Source organism: Pan paniscus, chromosome 1 (genome assembly GCF_029289425.2).
Source record: "Pan paniscus chromosome 1, NHGRI_mPanPan1-v2.0_pri, whole genome shotgun sequence".
Lineage (NCBI taxonomy): Eukaryota > Metazoa > Chordata > Mammalia > Primates > Hominidae > Pan > Pan paniscus.
In genome coordinates, this window is record NC_073249.2 from 172,191,394 (window position 1) to 172,200,063 (window position 8,670).

Sequence of the window (8,670 nt, forward strand, 5' to 3'; positions counted from 1 at the left end):
GCAATGTCAGCAGAACCCTGGATCTCTGGGCCCTCCACCCAGCATCAGACATTTTACCAGACCCTACATCTTCTGGCCTCCCCCACCCACTCCAGTGATAACAAGTGGCCCAGGGAAATGCCTTCTACCCCTGTAGGCAGCACCAGCAGGAATAAACAGGAGCCCCGGCAATACCAGAAAAATGAAGCAAATGAGGAGTCATAAATATCACTGGAGACCGGGCCTGTGCCAGGACTGTCAGAGTACGGAACAGTGCCAAGAACTTCTCTACTTTAAAATAACTTTTGGCTGCATGTGGTGGCTCATGCCTGTATCCCAGCACTTTGGGAAGCAGAGGTGGGTGGATCATTTGAGCTCAGGAGTTCAAGACCAGCCTGGGCAACATAGCAAAATCCCATCCCTACAGAAAATACAAAAATTAGCCAGGTGTGGTGGTGTGTGCCTGTAGTCCCACCTTACTCGGGAGGCTGAGGCAGGAGAATTGCTTGAGCCCGGGAGGCAAGGCTGCAGTGAGCCAAGATTTTGCTGTTGCACTCCAGCCTGGACAAGAGAGAGAGAGAGAGTTTGTCTCAAAAAAAAAAAAAGAAAGAAAAGAAAAGAAATATCACTGGAGCTACAGTCCACAAAAGTAGGCCAGAACCTACAAACTAAACCTTAACACGGTGGCTCACACCTGTAATCCCAGCACTTTGGGAAGCCAAGGCAGGCAGATCACTTGAGGTCAGAAGTTCAAGACCAGCCTGGCCAACATGGTGAAACCCTGTCTCTACTAAAAATACAAAAAATTGGCTGGACATGGTGGTGCATACCTGTAATCCCAGCTACTCAGGAGGCTTGGGCAGGAGAATCACTTGAACCTGGGAGGTGGAGGTTGCAGTAAGCCAAGATTGCACCACTACCACTGCACTCCAGTTTGGGTGACAGAGCAAGACTGTCTCAGAAAAAAGAAAAAAAAAATCTTAATGTAATACCTAAAATGTCAAAGATGCAGTAAAAATCACTCATCATACCAAAAACTAGGAAAATCTCATCTTAAGACAACCAACTAACATTAACACTGAGATGAATCAGATGTTGGAATTTTTGACAAGGATTTCAAAGCAGTCATCATAAAAATGCTTTGGCTGGGCATGGTGGCTCATGCATGTAATCTCAGCACTTTGGGAGGCCGAAGCAAGCAGATCTTTTGATGCCAGGAGTTCAAGACCAGCTTGGCCAACATGGTGAAACCCCATCTCTACTAAAAATTCAAAAATTAGCCAGGTATGGTGACAGGTGCCTGTAGTTCCAGCTACTAGGGAGGCTGAAGCATGAGAATTGCTTGAATCTGGGAGGCAAAGGTTGCAGTGAGCTGAGATTGCACCACCGTACTCCAGGCACCAGCCTGGATGACAGAGTGCGACTCCATCTCAGAAAAAAAAAAAAAAAAAGTTATTTGGCTGGACATGGTGGCTGATGCCTATAAGCCCAGCACTTTGGGAGGCCGAGGATCACTTGAGCCCAGGAGCTCTAGACCAGCCTGGGCAACACAGTGGGACCTCATTTCTATTTTTTTTTTTTTTACATTAAAAAATAGAAGAAAGAAAAATCGGCCAGGCACAGTGGCTCATGCATATAATCCCAGCACTTTGGGAGGCTGAGTCAGGCAGATCACCTGAGGTTAGGAGCTTGAGACCAGCCTGGCCAACATGGTGAAACCCTATCTCTACTAAAAATACAAAAATTATCCAGGCATGGTTGTGGGCACCTGTAATCCCAGCTACTCAGGAGGCTGAAGCCAGAGAATTGCTTGAACCCAGGAGGTGGAGGTTGCAGTGAGCCAAAATCATGCCACTACACTCCAGCCTTGGTGACAGAGCAAGACAGGAAAGAAAGAAAGGGAAGGGAAGAGAAGGGAAGGGAAGGGGAAGAGAAGAGAAAGAAAGAGAGGGAGAGCGGGGGAGAGAGGGAGGGAAGGAAGGAAGGAAGGAAGGTCTAAACAACAAAGAGAAAATGGACCCCCCTCCCCCCACCAAAAAAAAAAACCAGAACTTCAGGAATCTGTGGAACAATAACAAAATAATGTTCATATCATCAGAGTTCCAGAAGGAGAAAAGAAAGAGTGCTGAAAAAGCATTACTAGCAAGTCATGACTGAAAACTCCCCAAATTTAGTAAAAAACATAAATATACAGATCCAGAAAACTGCTGAAACTTCAAATGGGATAAATCTAAAGGAATCCATCCAAAACACATCATGATTAAACTTCTGAAGAATAAAGACTTTAAAAAAAAATCTTAAAAGCAACCTGAGAGCCTTACCTATAGGGGAACACCAATTTGAATGACAGCATATTTCTCATCTGAAACTATGGAGGCCAAAAGGAAGTGGCACATATTTTTCAAGAGTTGATAGAAAAGAATTCTCAACCACACATTCTATATTAGGCAAAATTATACTTGAGGAATGAAAGGGAAATAAAGACATTCTCAGATGAAATAAAAATGCATGCAAGTCTAACCATGACATTCACCTCTTGCAACCCCTGTGTGACTTCTTGTAGGTTTTCAAATGGTGGGGTGTGGGTGTAGCTTATATTTTTTAAAAGATAGACTCCCAAGCCTCACTCTCAGAGACTCTGCTTTGTAGTTCTGAAGGGATCCAGGAATCACTCTTTCATGAAGCTTTCCCCTACCTCCCCTCTCCTAAGCGACTTTTGCATGACTGGTGGACAGGCCAGGAGTGAAGACACCCTAATCTGAAGTCTGATATCTGTGTTTCTTCTGTCAGAGTCCTCAGCCCACAGGCCTAGCCCCTCCATCTCTCCAGCTAGATTCATTCCCTTCCCTGGCCTTGCACCACGTTTGAACCACTCTCAACTTCTTCCAGGATCCTCAATGTTTTGGCCTCCCTCTTGCCTTGGGACCTTTGCAAATACTCTTTCCTCTTCCTATAAACTTCCCCAAGACTACTCACCTAAACTTCAATTGCTCCCTCTGGCTGACATCTAGTCTAGTCACATTTCAGACACCAGCTTAGATTAGATGTCCCTTCCCCCAGGAAGTCTTCCTGGAATCCCCAAATGTGGGTGAGGCACCCTCCTCATGTGATCACTCTGTATCAGAGGATCAGTCTGTTTACTTATATGCATCTACTCTGAAAATGAGTTTGGTGAGTGTCTGGCTGTCTTGTTACCCCTATTTTCCCAGCACATAGCACATGGCACACAGGGAAGGTTCAGAAAACATTCACGGAGTGAGGGAAAGGATGAATGAATGAATGAATGAATGACAACTCTTCAAGAAAGATGTCATCATCTCATGCACTGGCATGTTAATTCAGACTGTGCAGGAATCTAAAGTTATTTCTGGCCAGGCACAATGGCTCACGCCTATAATCCCAGCATTTTGGGAAGCTGAGGCAAGAGGATTCCTTGAGCTCAGGAGTTCAAGGCCAGCCTGAACAACGTGGCAAAACCCCGTCACTACAAAAAATACAAAAATTAGCCAGGCATGATGTGTGCACCTGTAGTCCCAGCTACTTGGGAGGCTGAGGTGGGAGGGTCACTGGAGCCGGGGAGGTTGAGGCTGCAGTGAGCTGTGTTCATGTCACTGCACTACAGTCTGGGTGACAGAGAGAGACTCTGTCTCAAAAAATAAAATAAATTGATTTCTACTAATTCCCAAGCAAGTGGTAGAGGCTGGATTCAAATCCATGTTCCTTCAACCCACAGTTTTCCCTATAATACCATAGAGATTCACAAGACATGAATTACTCAGTGGAACCATGTCTTCCTGTTTCTTATTCCCCATTCCCTCTGCCACTTTTAGGTCCTTATCCTAAAGGAAAAGTTCAGTGAAAACAAGGCAACTTTCCTGATACCCAGCTATAATGCCAACATCCAAGGCTTTGGAGTCAGGCAGACCTGAATTCAAAACCTTCTCTCTCACCAGCTGTGTGAACCTGGACAGATGCCCTCATGACTCTAAGCCTCTATCTTAATATTCCAGATGAGATAGCCCACATAAAGTGATGATCGCAGAGCCTGGCCCACAGCAAGCCCTCAATAAATGTTCATCCCCACCATCCCTTCTTCCCCTGGGTGAGGGCAGGCTGGGGAGACTTGGAAAAAAGACAAAGTATGGTTTCCAGGCTCCAAGCCTCTTCTTTCCCCAGATTTATGGCATTCCCTCCCTGCATCTTTTCACTCCCTTCCCCTCACCTCCCCCCAACTCCCAGCCACTACACTGTCAGGACCTGAGAGCCTAAACTTTCTGTGAGCCTTGAGCTGCTCATGTAAAGTTCAATGTGTTACCTCCACCTGGAGCATCCACATGGTAACAGAAAATTCAGCTCTAAGCCAAAGATATGAAGTTCTAACTGTGGAATACAGCCAGAGCAGGAGACTTGTACCCACAGGTGCGGGAAGGTGGTAACTCCCTTGTGGAGGCGTGGAGACTGCCTCCACCCCTAGGACTTTCCCAGAGCCGCCCCTCAGCTTACCTAGGCTTCCCCAGCCCAGGCCAGTGTTACGGGCTTTATGAGGTCACCATGACCCAGAAATCCCTCAGCCAATGAGACCCCCGCTCCCACCTATATAGTGGGGAGAAGAGATGGGGTCCTTTCAAAGAACAACCTGCCCTGAGACTCTCTTCAGCCTCCCGGAAAGGACTTCACTGCTAATAAACACCAAGTTTCTCATCCAGAATTCAAGTCTTCACATAAAAACCCCTCACCATATGACCTTGGACCTCTGTGTATTTCAGGGTGACAAGGGCTTTGAAATCAGGTGGTCTGTGAAGAGGCAACTGAGACCCATAGTGAGAAAATATTGGTCCAAGGTCAGGAGCTAGGATGCCTGCCTGTCCTTGTGCACTCAAATCCTTGATCTTTTTCCTACTCCACCCTAACTCCCGCTCCAGGCACAGATAAGTGTGTGGAGCAGGGCAGGAATGAGGGTGGGGCAGGCCAGGGCACAGCAGTGTCATCTAGATCTTTTGATAAGAAAAGCAAGACTCTACGGCGATCTTTCTAAAGAAAATCCTTTTGATGATGAGCAATAGCTCAGCTAATTAAGATGATTGGAGACTAGATACTAATAGAAACTTCACTGGGCACCATTTACAAAATGATAATGGAATCTTCCTGTCTTCCTGTTCCCCCAGGTCAGGATGTCCTTAGATACACTGCATAACCTGTTGTCAGACAAGCCGCCTAGAAGTCAGCCTCATCAGACTCAGTCCCCACACTTGACTGTGACTTCACATTAGTGAGCAGCTGATGGGCTCTCCTGAATTCCCTCCAGTCCACCTAGGATCTCGCTTTTTCTGCTCCTCTCCTCTCCTGTCCAAATCTGGACAGGGGGTCCCCTGCACCCCCAGTCTCCTTCTGCTGTTTCAGAGGCCTTGTGTCATTGAGGATTCCTCCTCCACTTCCTCCTTCCCCAGCAAAATTCCTTCCTTTGGCTGGGTGCAGTGGCTCATGCTGTAATCCCAGCAATTTGGGAGACCGAGGCAGGAGGATCACCTGAGCCCAGGATTTCAAGACCAGCCTGGGCAACATAGTGAGACTTCATCTCTACTAAAAATAAAAATTAAAAAATATCAACCAGGTATGGTGGCATGCGCCTGTAGTCCCAGCTACTTAGCAGGCTGAGGTGGGGGGAATCACCAGCATCTGAGAGGTCGAGCTACAGTGAGCCAAGATGGTGCCACTGCACTACAGCCTGGGCAACAGAGCAAGACCCTGATTTTAAAAAAAGAACAAATTCTTCCCTCAAACTTACTTCTTTCCCCAGCGTCCCCTCCCTCACTCTTTATCTCCAGTGAAAAGCCTCTACCAAGGATCGTTTTTGACTCCTCCCTCTTCCTCTCTGGCCTCCTGCATGTAAACTCCCAAGTCCTTCCAATTTTACCTCCAAATCCTTGGCCTCCAACCTCACACCCTCCATCCTAGCTCAGATCTTCGTCATTGAAAGCCCAGATTCTGGCCAGTCCTGTAAATAATGTCCCACAGGGCAGGTGTTCCCCTCTCCTAGCCACCCGCATTAGGCAGAGAGGCAGCTTCCCTGACAACTCATTTCCCCTCTTAACACCTTCAGTGTCCTCCACTGCTGCCAGGGTCACGTCAAGCTCCTTAGTCTGGCACTGAGGCCCCTTCACAGTCTGCCCTGCCTGCCTGTCCATTTTGTCTCTGCTCCCTTTTGATTTTTAAGTTTGTACTGAAGCAAAAAATTGCATATGTCATGTCTATTTTTATGAATTTTCGCCAAGTGAGCACACCCATGAAACCAGCACCCAGATCCAGAAATAGAGCATTACCAGGACCCCAGAAATCCTCCTCATGTCCTCCTTCCAATCGCTATCCTCCTCCTGGTCAGGGGAACAACTATCCTGACTTTTAATATGGTTTGCCTGTTTTCATACTTCATATAAACGGAATTATAAAACACAGACTCTTTTCTTCTGACTTCTTTGGTTCAATATCATGTTTGTGAGATTTTAAATATCCTTTGCACCCAGTAGCTATTTCTTTTCTTGTAACTGTCGGTTTCCCTTTAGGTTCTCCCTGTTTTTGCTCTCTTTCCAGAGTCTTCAGGAGGTTTTTTGTTTGTTTTTGTTCAGAGCTCATAATTGTTACCAGTATGAAAGTTGATCTGATAGGAGCTACTTCGCCTATTACAAGCAGAACCTCTCCTTTTTCATTTTTATTTTGTTTTTCTCTTTTCTCACTTTGTTTTGGATCATTGAATTTGCCTTTCTTCTCATACTCCTTTATTTCCCTTTCATTTGTTTGGAAGTTACATATTATATGTCTATTCTTTTTTATTTCTCTTTTGAGACAGGGTCTCACTCTGTCGCCCAGGTTGGAATGCGGCCTCAACTCCACCCCCTGCCAGGATCAAGGGATCATCCTGGGCTCAAGCAATTCTCCTGCCTCACCCTCCCAAGTAGTTGGGACCACAGGTGCATGCCACCATACTTAGCTAATTTTTAAAATTTTTTTGTGGAGACTAGGTCTCCATATGTTGCCCAAGTGAGTCTCATATATATCTACTTTTCTCTTTCTTTTTTTTTTTTTTTTTTTTTGAGACAGAGTATCACTCTGTCACCCAGGCTGGAGTGCAGTGGTGTGATCATGGCTCACTGCAGCCTTGACCTCCCTGGACTCAAGCAATCCTCCCACCTCAGCCTCCCAAGTAGCTGGGATTATAGGTGCATGCCATCATGTCTGGCTAATTTTTTAAAATTTTTTTGTAGAGACAAGGTTTCACCATGTTGCCCAGGCTGGTCTCAAACTCTTGAGCCCAAGCAATCCTCCCACTTCAGCCTCCCAAAGTGCTAAAATTACAAGCATGCACCACTGCATCCAGACTGTATACATCTATTCTTAACATTCAAACTTTAGTGAGCAAAGTCCAAAATTAATTAATACGGCTACCTTCCTTCAAGAAACAAATAAAAAATGGGCTGAGCACAGTGGTTCACACCTGTAATCCCAGCACTTTGGGAGATCCAAGGCAGGAGGATCACTTGAGGCCAACAGACAGGCCTGGGCAACACAGTGAAAGTGTCTCTAAAAACAAACAAACAAAACCTCCAAAAACAAAAAAAACACAGGGACTGGAGAGGCACGGTGGCTCATGCCTGTAATCCCAGCACTTTAGCAGGCCAAGGCGGGCAGATCACTTGAAGTCAGGAGTTTGAGACCAGCCTGGCCAACACGGTGAAACCCCATCTCCACTAAAAATATAAAAAGTAGCTGGGCCTGGTGGCGCACATCTGTAATCCCAGCTACTTGGAAGGCTGAGACACAAGAATTGCCTGAACCCGGGAGGCCGAGGTTGCAGTGAGCTGAGATTTCGTCACTGCACTCCAGCCTGGGCAACAGAGCAAGGCTGTCTCACAAAAGAGTTTCTTAGTTGTAAACTCCTTTAGTTTTGTTTGCCAAAAAATTAGAACTCTCATTCTCAAAACATTTTCACTGTATGTAGGAGCCTAGCGTGGTATCTTATTTTAGTACATCAAAGCTAATGTTCCACTGCCTTCTGGCTTCTGTGGATTCTGTCGAGAAGTTAGTCTGCCACCTTTTTGGTGATCAATCTATTCATGCCCAGCCCAAATCTATTTTTTCTGGCCGCTTCTAAGATCTTTTACTTTGGGCCAGATGCAGCAGCTCATGCCTGCAATCCCAGCACTTTAGGATGCCATGGTGGGAGGATAGCTTGAAGCCAGGAGTTCAAGACCAGCCTGGGCAGCATAGTGAGACCCTGACTCTATTTTAATTTTTTTTTAATTTTAATAAAAAATAAGATCTTTTACTTTGGTGTTCTACAATCATATTATGCCATATATAGGTATGGATTTTTTTGTATTTTTCCTATTTGGAATATTTGGTGTTGATCAGAAAATTCGAAAAGTTTTCTAGAAATTGTTTTTTTCCCATTCTTTCTCTGCCCTGTGCAACTCTGATGAGTTGCACACTAAGCCTTCTTTTTTTGAGGCAGAGTCTCGCTCTCTTACCCTGGCTGGAATGCAGTGGCACGATCTCTGCTCACTGTAACCTCTGCCTCCTGGGTTCAACCAATTCTCCTGCCTCAGCCTCCCAAGCAGCTGTGATTACAGGCACCCACCACCACACCTGGCTAAATTTTGTATTTTTAGTAGAGAGAGATGGGGTTTCGCCATGTTG

At 45.8% G+C, this 8,670-nt stretch overlaps 1 protein-coding gene across 32 annotated transcripts in view; it reads right to left on the reverse strand.

Annotated features, from left to right (window-relative positions):
• MROH7 (maestro heat like repeat family member 7) overlaps nt 1–6,895 on the reverse strand; it is a 79,805-nt gene extending 72,910 nt beyond the window's left edge. For 25 of the 32 annotated variants that reach the window (XM_063601035.1, XM_063601082.1, XM_063601036.1 and 22 more), the window contains exon 1: nt 4,295–6,895. The gene's annotated coding sequence lies outside the window, so the exon portion shown is untranslated. Of the gene's footprint in view, nt 1–454; nt 541–809 lie in introns of all 32 variants that reach the window. The other 7 variants (XM_055092272.2, XM_055092252.2, XM_063601042.1 and 4 more) reach the window with 6 other exon arrangements.
• Between the last annotated feature and the right edge of the window lie 1,775 nt (nt 6,896–8,670).